Here is a 14,141-nt window from a genome sequence, read left to right as displayed (position 1 = left end):
AGTATTTGAGGTCCGTCAAAGATCCCAGCTTTAAATTTTCTCCATGGTCAATCCTGGAAAAGCATGGCACGGGTGAGTGAAGCAGCCACCACCCTTTGTCCAGAGCTTTGGTGAAACTGCTTCATCAAGCCAAGCTTAATGTGCAGGGGTGAGAAGAGGGATCCTGTCTCTGTCCACCAGAGGGGCGTTGATGACGTTCTTTGATCTGCTAGGCTCCAATTCCCCCCGCAGAGACCACTCCTTTTTCATGTAATGCTGAGCTCGGTCCCTACTATCCCACATGCACAGAAAGCACGGGTACTTGGTGAAACCGGACTGCTGTCCCAACAAAAGTTCACCATCTTCAAGTCAACACGATCATCACTCATGCTGACAATAACTAATTTTCTCCAGCAGATACTTCACCGCTTCATACTTCTCCATCAGTGTAGTCGAGGGGAGCCACGGTATAGAGGCAAACTGGTTGCCGTTGTGCACCAAAACGGCTTTCAGCGATATCTTGCTGCTGTCAATAAACAGTCTCCATTCTACAAGTTGGTATTTGTGGCAATCCAAGATTGTGCCGAAGCTGTGACACATCTGTACAGTACACCCAATTTTTTTCTCTTCAATGAAAAAACGAAGGTATTTTTGATGTCTGTTGGGGTAGAAAGTGATGCGAGTACTGTCAGAAAGAAGGGTTTTTTCTTTCAGTCTTGATGTCAACAATTTGCGGATGATTTTGGGCAAGTTGGGGTCACGGACAAGATCATTTAGCTCCTTCTGGGAAAAGGGATGTGGAGCGTTATCGGAAATCATAGCTAGGAATACTTCGGGGTGGGTGTGAACTATCAGACATAGGATCACTCCACAGACAGAAGCTGGCTGCTGGGCCCGGCTGCCGTCCATCTGAAGATGATTTTGAAAAGTAGAAATATATTAGAAAGAAGTAGGAAAAACAGGACGACTGAATATGGCTAGATTAGCAGGGAAAAGACGGATTATTAACGTTTACGGTAAAGGAACTAATCCCGTTCCACGGCCAGGATAAAGGCAAGGCTCTAAAAGAAAACAGGCTGCAAGCGTGTTAGGATCCAAGCCATACAGGGTTATGTTACGGGAAAGACTGGTAATTGAAAAGGGGACAGCATGCAATCCGCTGGGGCTCTGAAAAAAAGAAAGATAATGGCGAGCGGAAGATAAGGAAGAGTGGCTTGCCCATTACTCGTCCCAGTCAGCCCCGGGGGTTCCCATGGCTCATCGTCTCCCCCCACCGATGACGGGCCGAAGATTCCGAATCCCAACAGGTCATCTGCACCGGGATCTTGTAAAGGTCCCATGTCAGGCTCCAGGTCAGGAGGAAAAGTGCCGTCCAAACGGGGAAAGTCGTCCGGGGGGACGAATTCCGCACTTACCCGAAACGCCTTAATTTTTTGGGGTGCAGAGTGACTTCCTGCCCATTTGGAATGCGGTTCCTCACCACATAAGCCACGGGCCCGAGCTTTTTCAAAACCCGGACGGGCCCAAAACCATCGGGGACCCGGGGGTCTGGTTCCATGACTGGGGTGCGGGATAACGCTACGATGCACGAAGACCAGATCCCCCTCGTTATACTCCCGCGGTCGACCCCGCCGCCTTCGATCGTGATCGGCGGTCCAACGCTCACGAGCCTTTCGGGCGGCCTCACTAGCGACCACCCGAGCTGCACGGAGTTTCGATCTTAGTGAGGGCAAGCATCCTTCGGAGTAGATCACGTGGTTTGATCCCACAAGCGGGAAATGACTGTCCCGACCTGTGAGAAGGTACAATGGGACGTCATTTACGCTCCGGTGTATGGGGGAATTGATGGCAAACCTCACATAGGGTGGTCCTTGACCCCCGGTTCACCTCTCCACCATACCGTTGACCTGCGGATGATAGAACTGTGGTAAAAGAGCGACTTCACCTGAAGGTGATGACAGATGTCGGAAAGAAGACATTTTGCGGAATTAAAGGCCGTTATCCAATAACAAGGTCCGGGGTGGACCGTACCGAGTAACGAATTCTGCAAGAAAACATCTGCTACAGTTTGGGCGCCCTTTAGATGCCAATGGGACAAACTCAACAAAAGGGTAAGGTGGTCAATCAGCACAAGGACGTACTTGTTGCCACGCGCCGAAGGGGTAAGTGTGAGGATATCAGCGGAAAACCCGCTCGAAGGGCTCTACGACGTCTGGCATGGACTGAAGGGGCGTTCGGGCGATTGCCCCCTTCCTCCGCTGGCATGCCGTGCATGACGCGACATACCTTCGGGATGCGGCCAACACCCCGGGAAAGTAAAAATGATCCCGTAGCCGCTGATACTTCCTGTGGACACCCTGATGCCCGGCGGACGGAACGGCATAAAACCGCATCCAAAGCGGCGCAGCGCAGCGACTTTGGGTTACGAGCCGAAGTATGACTCGTTCATGGTCGGACTTAACATGATATAAGACTCGGTCCTGAATTTCGAATTGATTCGGTGGAAGAGGGATACGCCTCGGCGGAGGGGGGCCCTCCTCAAGATACACTATGAGCGGGCTGCCACAGGGGGTCGTCCCGCTGATGACGCTCCACCAAATCGGGCTGCAGAAAGGGGACTATCGAGGTCAGCAATGGTGCGATCTGACGACTGAGCAAGTCAGGGACGTGGTGGACTCGACCCGGCTTATAGAAGCTCAAAGTCATAGAATGTCAGCTCGTGTGCCCATCGCGTCATCCTTACCGATGCTTTTGGCTGCGGAAGACAGATACCAACGGTCTGTGATCTGAAAAGATACGAAACCGTCTTCCATACAGGTAAGGATGGTAATGCCTAACGCTTTCGACACAGCAAGAGCTTCCGGTCGATGGTCGGGTACCTGGTCTCGGCGTCCCTTAGCTTCCGAGAAAAATATGCAACCGGAGGGAGTTCTCCATCCTTATCCAGCTGCATAAGACAAGCACCGATCGCCGTGCCCGAGGCACGGTGTGAAGCTCAAAGGGTTTCTCAAAATTTGGCTGGATTAAGCAAGGTGCGGTGGCAAGCACTTGCTTAATTTCGTTCAAACGCCTCCTGTTGAGGTTTGCCCCAAATAAAAATCTGGTATCTTTTTTCAGGAGTCGAGTCAGAGTAGATGCGACCTTGCATAATTGGGCACGTGCCTGCGAAAAAAACCATTTTCCCCCCAAGAACTGGCGAACGTGCCTTTGGTTGTGTGGGTGTTTTTTATGGTTTGTATCACTGTTACTTTGTCGGGGTCAGGTAAAAAAACCGGCCGGAGTAATCAGGTGGCCAAGAAAACGAAAAGTGTCGGTTGCGAAGCGACACTTGGCTAGGTTAAGCCTGAACCCCGCCCCAGCGAGTAACTGCAACAGGCATCAAGGGGGGACAGGTTTGCTGCTCAAACCCGGGCGCTGTATATCACAACGTCGTCGAGATATGCCAGTGCGTGGTGGCCCAACACCGGGTTGAGACGGCAGCGATAGCCCTCTGAAAAGTTGACGGAGCCGTCGTCAACCCAAAAGGCATACGCGAAAATTGAAAGAGACGGGAGCCGTCGGAAAAAGCTGTCTTTTCTCGGTTCCCTCTCATCCACCTCAACGGTCCAGTATGCACTTTTAGCGTCGAGGACGCTAAACCAGGATTTACCCGCCAGCTGATCAAGGGCAGCGTCCATCCTGGGTATGGGTATGCGTCTAAAAACCGTTTTCGCGTTCAAAGCACGGTAGTCGACGCAGAAGCGTGTCTTTCCCGTCCTTCTTTTTCACAAGCAAAATGGGAGAGAGCCATGGAGAACAAGAAAGCTCAATCACCCCGTCCTGCAAGCTTTCTTGTCGCATTCCGCACGGATGTACTGCCGCTACTCTCCGGGAGGGCCACTGTTTCACACGGATGGTTGGTCGTCCGGGGTTTTTTGATTCTATGCTTCATGTGTGGCACCACACCCGGAGGCAGCCCTTCGTTAAAACAGATCCGGGGTAACGATCAAGTACCTGGATGAGCTGTTCACGTTGAACTGATGACAGGTGAGAAAGATCCACCCGAGGAACACTAGCCGCCCCTGCTGATGAGGGAGTTCCTCTTTTCTCGAAAAGAACTACCGGGAAGACCTCAAATTTTGTCCGTTTTTGTAACCAAAGTCGTTAAGTCCGTGTGTGAAATCAAACCCGGTCCTCAAAGTCCGCCAGGATACCCGGGTTTCGCTCCATCATCAATGGGAGTGGGGGAAAGCCTTTCCCAAAGCTCACCGACTATCCCCGAAGGATGAGCCTCCATCTTCGGGTTGACGCCGGAAATCCTGGTCCACCGATTCCGCGTCGTATGAAAGACAATTCGGTGAAACCTCCTCCACGATCGCCGCATAGCCAAAGACGAATCCTTGCTCGATCTCAACCGGAGCTCCTGATCGTTGACGACCCAAACGTCAACCTCCGGTAGGGAGAGGTCCACCAACGAACGAGGTACCAGGATCTTGGCTGTGTCGCTCTCAACACAAGCCAATCCAGCCTCCCCGCCGTTCACAAGACATCGCACGAATCGCCCCGCCCGGGGAGGACAAGTGACTTTCCGCGCACAGCAATTGCCCCTTCTGGGTCCCCGTTGCCCGCACTACAGCAACGCAGTGGGTGTCTGGTTCGTGATACGTCAAGATACCGAGGGCCCCAGCACCAGAGAAGGAAACACGGAGTCGGGCCCGTTAAGGGGCTGGAAATCTGGTGTTGTCGTCGACCACGACCACTGAGTGCCGGCACTTACAGGCTCGGGAAAATTTAAATTAAAGGGTTGCCTTACCCTTGGTGTCCAACGTGGCCCCAGATGCCCCCTTGAGGCCACGCGATTTGAGGCGAGAGCGGGGTTTGTTGGAAATCCTCCTGAAACAGGACTCCTTCACCACCGCTGCCTCACTTCCGAGTCAATGAAAGCAGGACTTTAGTCCCAGCACCACAAAATTTCAACAGCGGCCCGTCCCGCCTGAATCTGTGCCTCGGGAGCTCCGGTTCGTGGAACTGTCGCTCCCTTCGGGGGGCCCACCATCACCGTCTCTGGCGGTGGTTCTTTGAGTTGGGGTTGTGTTCTGTCGGGGTGTGCTATGCAGCCCTGCGCGAAAAAAGCACCGTCTGGCCACATGCCCTCGGCGGCCACACCGGGTGCACTGATGACCCCCCGCACCGCAGGGACACTCGGAAGCGTCTGCGTAGTCACCTGATGGTGGGGACACCAGCGTCGGGGTTCTCGAGTGCGTACGGGCAAATCAACCAGGGATCAACCGGGGGGAACCTACGGAGATCGACCCTCGCGAGGGGTAGAGGGGCGAGGTTTAGGCCCTGCCTCGCTCGAGAAATGACCAAGGGTTTCTCTACCCGCCCGGCATAGTGCCGATGGGAAACCCGACTTTTTGGGCTGCTTCGACCACCCGATAAAGCGGCTGATCCTCTACCAGCAGGAGTTTTCCCGCATCCAGGGTGGGAGTCCCTGGAGAAAAATTCTCCGCATCAGAGGTTCAGCTGGCCCAAGTTCACCAGGATAATCGCGCATACCCTGGTAAAAACCCCGGTCTCGACCGCGAGATAGAAGTCCTGGGGGAACTGTCGTCGAGTACGTACGACCCCAAATGCCGTAAGTACTCCATCGACGAGCACGTTTCCCCGGAGACGTTGTCGAAGGGTCTCCTTAAAATCGTCCCAGGTCCCTATCCCGTCGAAGACTGGGGAGTTAATGACAACGTCCGCCGTCCCCCTGCAGCTAGCACGGGCGGCACGGATCAGAGCCTCATCCGTCCCGTAAGGATGGGCCTGCTCAACGTGTCGCAACCAGGTTTCCAACTCCTGATTCCTCCGAAGAGGCTGGCTGGCTGGGACCTCCGCCCGGTAAAGGGGATCGGGTCGCGTAGGGTTATACCCTGGTCCAGCGGACGTGGGGTTTACGGGTGCTCGCTGAGACGAGTGGTCAGTCGTGACCGCATGCACTCCCGCTTCCCCCCGCGATGCAGAGGGCCCCAGCTGATGGTCGAGCGTGAGAGGGAGGTTCAGATGCCCCGGGGTCCGTATCACAAAATATTCGCGTACTGCCTTCCAGGACACTGAACCGAGAATTAAGCCGCTCGAATTTATCCGCTAGCTCTTCATACATCGGAGGGAGAGGTGGTCACGGGGCTCTAAACCCTTTTCCCCAAAGTCAATGACTGAGCGTTATCTGCTCGAGGAAATTCGGGACCCTCGAGGAGGGTTGTTTGCAGAGGAACCCCAGGACTCAGTGGGTTCTCCTAAGGCGCTATTGCGTGTACGAGGGGATTTCTCGTACCAGCACTACTCTACAACCTTTTTCTGGGCTTGCGATGGACTTGCACAAAGGCTTTAACCAGACACTTTATAATGAAAACTGTTCTATCCCACCGCTGCCTACTAGCGGGGCGTAGACCCCGTAGAATTCACTATGTCTGGTTGAGTTCGGGCTCAACCGAGAATATAGATTTCATTTGGGAAAAGATTCGTCTGCAGTGAACAGATGTAAGATTCCCCGGCCTACGGCACGCTGCCCCACCCGATTAGTAGGTTCGGGAACCGTGTGTGTTGTGTTTGGGGGTGTGAATGTGTATGAAAAAAGGGGGGAAGGAAAGTACAGGATGTATGTGCTGAAAGTTGGATGTGTAAAGTGTGTATATGTGAAAAGGGGGATAGCGTAGGCTGAGCGTCTGCGTGGAGTGTTGGAAGAAAAACGCAAGATCATAAAATTCTTCCTCTCCCTTCAGTTTGAGCTCCACCTGCTGGAAGTGGGGAAACCCCCGGGATAGCAAAGTTATGGTCTGTTCTAGAGTATCAGCTTAATATACTCCGATTCATCTAGCCTTCTTACACCTTCAGGGTTGCGAGATAGAGTAACCAGCAATGTGCTGTTAAGGAGACCCCAAACCCAAGAAGTTCAAGCATTCAGCCTTAGTCTGAACCCGAACTTAAGATGGTAAATATCATTTGTTTATTTGACTGGGACCGAGTGAAAGCTCTACGATAGTATGATATTTATTTATTGAGCAAATCGCACTCATTAGGGAGGTCTACAGGGAAATTTAGTCATGGGAAAGTTTATAGATGCGTAATCACCAATTTATCACAGCGGGGGTGATGCACGTGAAAGCCCCACCAGATATACTCAAAATGACTCACCAATGTAATTTCACTCCTAAGTTGGCGTCCCAACTCCATAAGTATTTTTAATCAGAGTGTAGCACGAACACATATCAATTCCTAATATGAACAAGTTATTTTCCAACCCAAAATGGAGATTAGCTTTGAAAAAAAAAACAAAAACAAAAAAAAAAAGCAAAACAAACTAGTGCTGATAAACTCTGCATAAAAAAAACTTGTGTAAACGATAAAAAAAATATTTAGAAAATATCATGTAAGAGACATAATTTAGAGTCGAAGGCCAAAATAGAAGAAAGTAACGCCAAAGGGGACCACAAGATCACGGACTGCCTTACACCCACAAGGTCGGACAGGTATCAAGACAACAAAATCGAGACAAAGTAAAAAAAGGTAAAATGTAAAATGGCCCCGAAATTATTATGGGCGAGACTTAATGAAATAAGCCTTCTCCCAGGAGGTACGGATCCTCAAGCTGAGGGAAGGAAACTAAGAATTGACTTAGTTTCAAAAAAACTGAATGGCACACTGGAGGTACGGATCCTCAAGCAGGTTCCTTCTATGTGACGTGGTCCTTTTGTACTCTTGACACTTTGAGTTCAAAAGTGCTGCTTTGGGACAGAGAAAGAGTGCACTCCACAGATGATGATGTAGCGTGCCACACGCCAAAGTCAAAAGAGACCAGGTGTCTCCTACACACAACCACTAAATACTTAGTTTTGCGGAGGCAAACTCGGCAAGTCCTGGCGCGGAGCGAGGTAAATCCAAAGAAGTAAATCCAAAGCGAGCACACGAAAACACTGAGAACGGGACCACAGTACACACAGAAGTCAGGACCGAACTGTCCTCCCCCCACAAAACTAGGGGTATTTATACCCCAAAAAGACCCTCAGGCCATGCCCCAGGCAAAGGCGCGAAAAAAAGAAAATATGCAAAATAGGGGTTGGATACCAACGCGATAGTCCGGCAGTCCAAACAAAGCCAAAGACCCCAAACAACCGTGAAAAGAGAGGGAGAGAAAAAACACTATCAAACGACCATTACTCCCTTCAGGGGCTATTGTGACACTTTGGAAGGAAAGCATATATAGGAAAAAAATGGTAATGTACAATTTACGGTATGGGACTTGGGAAATTAATAAATCTTTTATTTTTCTCGGAGACTTCAACACCATCCAAGTAACGAGACTTGGTTTAAAATATGTTCTTTGGTTATTTTTATAACCATGTTCATATTATTTCGTAACACTGCCCGCCTCGGTGGAAGCGGAGCCTGGGATGTCTCCTCCAAGCAATGGCAGCATCGCAGAGTTCCCCCCGTCCTTTGTTCCGTGGTAAGAAGGCAGGCATGTGGCATGGTAAAGACCCGGCCTCAACCACGTCGGCGTCCGAGGGACGATGTCAGTCCAGGCGAGATCGACCTTAGAGTCGGCGAGTTGCGCAGCCGTACACTACAATTATCATCATCAAACATTATTAACGAAAATAATAATAATAAAAAATAATAATAATGATGATAATATTAGCAGTATCACCATCATTATGATTATTATTATTAGTAGTAGTAGTAGTGGATGATTATCATCATTATTAGTATTATCTCCTTATTACTACTATTGCTATTATTATAACTAGAAAAAATATTAATAGAAATAATGATAAAAATAATAAAATAATAATGATAATAATAATAATGTTAGTAATATCATCATTAAAATTAATATTTTTATTATTATTATTATTATATTATTATTATTATTACTACTACTACTACTAATACTACTACTGATATTATTTAATTATTACTACTACTACTATTATTATCATTATTACAGTTATCATTTTTATTATTAATATAATAGTATGATGATGAAATTTAAAAATAATAATAATAAAAATAATAATAATAATAATAATAATAATCATTATTGTTATTGTTATTATTATTAATTTTATTATTATTATTTTTTTTATTATTATTATTATTATTATTTATTTTTTATTATTTTTATTATTGTTATTATTATTATTTTTATTATTATTATTATTATTATTATTATCACTGTTATCACTATTATCATTATTATTTTCATAATGTTAATAACAGTAGTAATGATGATAAGGATAAATTTTGATGATGATGATGATGATGATGTATAGTGGCAATAATAAAAGAAAATAATAATAATTATAATAATCCATAATAATAATAACAACAATAATAATAATAATATAATAATAATAGTAATAATCAATCTGATGTGTTTTTTTGTGTGCGTGGATTGATTTGACTAGATGTTTTGATTTGTGGTTGTTCTGGGATATTTTGCATGTTTTCGTTTATGTTCCATTGCCTCAAATTTCAATCACCCTTAGGTCGCTGGTAGGTGACTCGGTGTTTGATTTTAATTGCAGATCTAAGGAAACTTTCGTAAAAATAATAATAAATAATAAATAATAATAATGATGATAATAATAAAAACAATAACAATAACAATTATAATATGATAATAGAAACAACAAAAACAAAAAATAATAGGATAATGATACAAAAATATAATAATAATAGGATAATGGGTAACAAAAAAAAAAAATAATAAATACTGATGATGATAACGCTGACAATTAATGACAATCAGTCAGAGACAGAATTAATAGATTAAGAAATTATAAAAAACCCCGGGGTTTAAAGCGCCCCTCTTCCCACCACCACAGATTTCCGTTTTGTCCCCTGCAGTTTTTTGTGAATTTTTGTTACATACAAATGGCTCCACATTTTCTCAGCCGACAAGGAGTCTATCAGTAAGCCCTAGTAACCGATCCTGATTTCCCCATTCCTTGAATTAGCGGGAAAACGTGTTTTTCTCTTTAATACAATTGATAGCAATACTGTTATTATTGTTATTGAAGTTAGATTATTAGATTGTTATTAAATTCTTGGTAACATTTAAAACAATGAAATATACAAAACACCCTTTCCAAAAGTCAAGGAAAAGGATAAACAGGTGAGATAGATAGGATTAATAACTGACTCCTTGGTCATGAAACACATGTAGAGCCATCTATGTGTAAATACTATAAACAAATTTATATCACAGTGGGCATGGTATGTATTCTTGCCATCGTGCCATTGGATAAGAGTTTTCTTCCCGAATGCCTTCGTAGACATGTAATTGCATATTTAAGACCTTAATTTTAACCAAATATCAACAAGTAAGATTTTAACTGTGACTGATGTGGCAGATATTGGCAGAGTAAGTACTAATTTAAACTTGTAAAAAATCGTCGTGCTAAAATACAGTTTCATGATCGCAGAATTGCAGAATGTTGAGCTCACCTTCCAAAAGTTTTCAAGCCGAAAATTAATAGTAAATGACTATATTTTTTATTGAGCAAAGGGAGTTTCTCCTGCGAGCTAATGTGTAGATTACTTCATTGTATATTACATTTCGTATTGTGTACAATATCTCTGTTTTTATAAATGCCACAATCATAATCCTGGATATATCAAACTAAATGAAGATTCACAGACCCCTACCCCCCACCCCCAAAAAAAAATTGTAGCAAAAGTAAATTTACATGTATGCCTATGTTGATTCTCGGTCAATAAAGAATTTGTTTTTGTTTTTGCTATTCTTGCACTGGAGAACGTAGAAATGTTTATTTAAAAGAATCACGTACTACTGACATCCCGGATTATAGTTTCACTTATTGCAAAAATAGCCTTAAGATGCCTGGATATAATCTGCTTCATCTTAACTCCGGCATCAGTTCCCACATCACGTCCAGCAGAGATTATAAAACAAAGGCAACCGCGACAGACAGCTGTTGTATCCTTGTTGTAATTGTTGTTCTTCTGCCTCATTGCACGCGGCGCTTTTTAGATACTCCGCGACGGAATTAAGAGATGTAGATATAAGAGTTCCCACGCTCCTTGGAGTCAGATTTTTTTTCCCTCTTTCTTTTTTATTCTTCTACTTCTTTTTCGACTCCGGTTATGGCTGCTCCTTTATGATGTATCTGTAAGGCGAATTTTTACGTTCTCATCTGAACACATGTTTGGATGGGAATAATTGCAGCTTTCAGTTGTAATAGTGACCGAGTCGACTCATGTTGTGTCTAGAGCAGAGCAGAGGGGCCGCTGGGGTTGTGCAGAGCCGCGCCGTGACTCACAACTGCTCTCAGCTTTGCAACAAATCCCGCCCAGTTGTTTTTTTTTCTACTCCGATTCGTTTTTCATTCCCTCTGGACTTTGTTTTCTCTCCGATCTTTGTATTTTATGCCCTTTTCTTGCACTGTGTCGTATTTATTTCTCTTATTTGTAGAATGAGCAAGGTTTATTAAATCACCCAGCTTACACCGAGTTAAGGCTTACACACCAAACTCCCTCACTGAACTTCAACACCCGGCGAAAACCAATGGAAGTTTTACGATAAAAGAACGAGGAGAGGAAAAAGTAAGGAAGAATGCGAGGGCGGAGATGAAAGCAGATTAGAGTGGAAGCCGTTGGGGGCGAAATGACACTCGGGTGAGATAGATACCCGAAGATTCAAAGGTTTAAAGTGAGGGGAGAACACGCTGATGACCCTAGAGTGATCAGGAGGTCATCGTCCTCGTCCATCGGCCTTTGACCTTTGATGGAGGAACTAGCAGGAAGGGTCTCGAAGGAGTAGCAAGAATTAAGGGCTGAGAGTAGGGGCTTGTGGTGAGGGGGGGTGCAGGTTTTGGGCGAAAAGAAAGCAAGAAGCCAGTCGTGACATATCGAGGAGGGTAATAGGTTTAATTTCTGCATAAATATTATGACAACCGTTGATTCGACCAGGTAATCAACGCTTCGATATTGCGTCTTCAGCAGAATGTTACGATTCTGATGAAGGATGACTACAACCTTTGTTTTATAAAATCATTTATTCTCATTTATCTTTTTCTATATGTTCCTTTAAACTCCTAGACTGCTGTGACGTGGTAGGGGATGCCTGCAGAGATTCTTCTTAACATGAGGTGTGGATGCGTCTGGTGCTTGCTAGTGTTACTAATCAAATAATCAGTGTGACGGATTCGCTGGCCCAAAGGTCCAACCTATTAATTATGTGCGTTTACATATTTTTTCACTGTTCATTTCTTGTTTTTACTCTTTTTTTTCTAAAACATTTATTTCCTGCTGTCCAGAGAAGGCCAGCATCCGCGATCAATCCTAATCATTGTCATTATATAACTTATCGTGTGATGCGATCCAGTGCTACCACTTGATACCTGCCGGTCCTGTCGCCTGGAGCTGGTGCGTCCGTCTGGCTCAAACGCATGAGGAAATGTGGTGTAGTGACAGCCGACTGCAAGAGTCGTCGTCAAATATTCGAGGCATCGCCCAAGGACAAGAGGGCGTCATCGGCGACCACGAAGACGCCGGCCCCGTGCCTTGACTCCCCGGGAAGCGCGTTCTGCCAAGCAGCGAAGTGAATCCGGGGCATGAGACGTAATGAAGCTTATCTGCAGCGAAAAGACTCAGCGAGAATGAAGACCAGGCACAAAAACCTCGCGAGTAGCATTCTCTCTGTTTTTGTTCCCGTGTTGTTATTTTCGGCCATGGTACTTTTCGGCTGTCAAAAAGTCTTGCTTATATCATCCCCTATAAGAATAGTACGGGTAACATTATCTCCCCGTTTCCCTTTATGTAAAATCAACATATATATATATATATATATATATATATATATATATATATATATATATATATATATATATATAAATACACACTTTTTTTTCTTTCTTTCTTTCTTTTTTGTATTTACACCAAAATAAATATCGTATCGCGCCCAAGCTTTTCTACGAACCCTAGATCATTAGATTAGTCAGGAAGGTCATATTTTCAGCGTAATTAGTTTAGAAAGTGACGCAAAAAAGGCGAGAGCAGGTGCATCACTCGATCGTCGAGCCGATAAGAACTCACTGGTCATTAGTAGTGACTAACTAGCACTCGGGATTATCGGCATCCGGGTGCTCCAGATCTTCCATCTTAATCATGGAGGGTAATTAAGAACTATCATTAATGCAGACAAGCCTTACCTTGTCCAAATGGAAGGGAGACACGGGGGGGGGGGGGTCGTTGCCAGGCACTTGGGTTCGGTGGCCGTCGACCTCTGCACATTCTCCTTTCTTCGCCTTCTCTTCTCTTCTCTCAATTCCTCTTCGCAATCTCTTTCTCCGCCTCTTCCTTTAGTCCCACTTCTTTTCGCCTCCTCTATGAGTTTTTATCGGCCGGACACAGCACCTTAGTCACTCACTTTATTCATGCATATTATCCGCCTTCTCTCCTCAGTTATTCTTATTAATAAAATTATAAATCGAGAATCATATATCAGCTTCTCTCATTCCATTGATCTTCACTTTTCTAGTCTTGAAGAGAGAAACTTAACCATAAATATAGTCCAGTAAACTGAACAAAAATGCTTTAAACATACATTTAGACAGACAGATAGATAGATGGATAGATAGATAGACAGAGAGAGAGAGAGAGAGCGAGAAAGAGAGTGAGTGAGAGAGGGGGGGGGGATAAACTGACAGATACATAGATAAACAGATATATAGATAGACAGATATATAGGTAGATAGAATGACAAATAAATAGATGATAGGTAAGTTGATAGATCGACAGATAGATAGATAAACAAAGAAATAGATGGTTATAACTAGACAGACAGATAAAAAGACAAACCAGAAACATAAATAAATATAAGGATATAAATAAGAAAGATAGACAGACAGATAGAGCACAGATAATTTCAGCGGTCAAAGAAACATGACATAAATAACACATCGCTGACAAAACCAGCGAAGTCGATAATCCAGACTGACGCAGCAATGATGGTTTGCAGAAGAGAGAAAGCAAGTTCAGACTTTTATTAAGTTGGACAAGATGGTTCTGCTTGAGTTGCGACCTGCACGCGTCGCCCCTTTGCTGGCTCCCTCGTGGACCAATAGCGTTCCTTATATACTTGCATGATGGCTTTAAAAAACCCTATAAGC

The sequence above is a fragment of the Penaeus monodon genome, chromosome 12 (genome assembly GCF_015228065.2).
Source record: "Penaeus monodon isolate SGIC_2016 chromosome 12, NSTDA_Pmon_1, whole genome shotgun sequence".
Classification (NCBI taxonomy): domain Eukaryota; kingdom Metazoa; phylum Arthropoda; class Malacostraca; order Decapoda; family Penaeidae; genus Penaeus; species Penaeus monodon.
Note: the sequence above shows the minus strand (reverse complement) of the source record.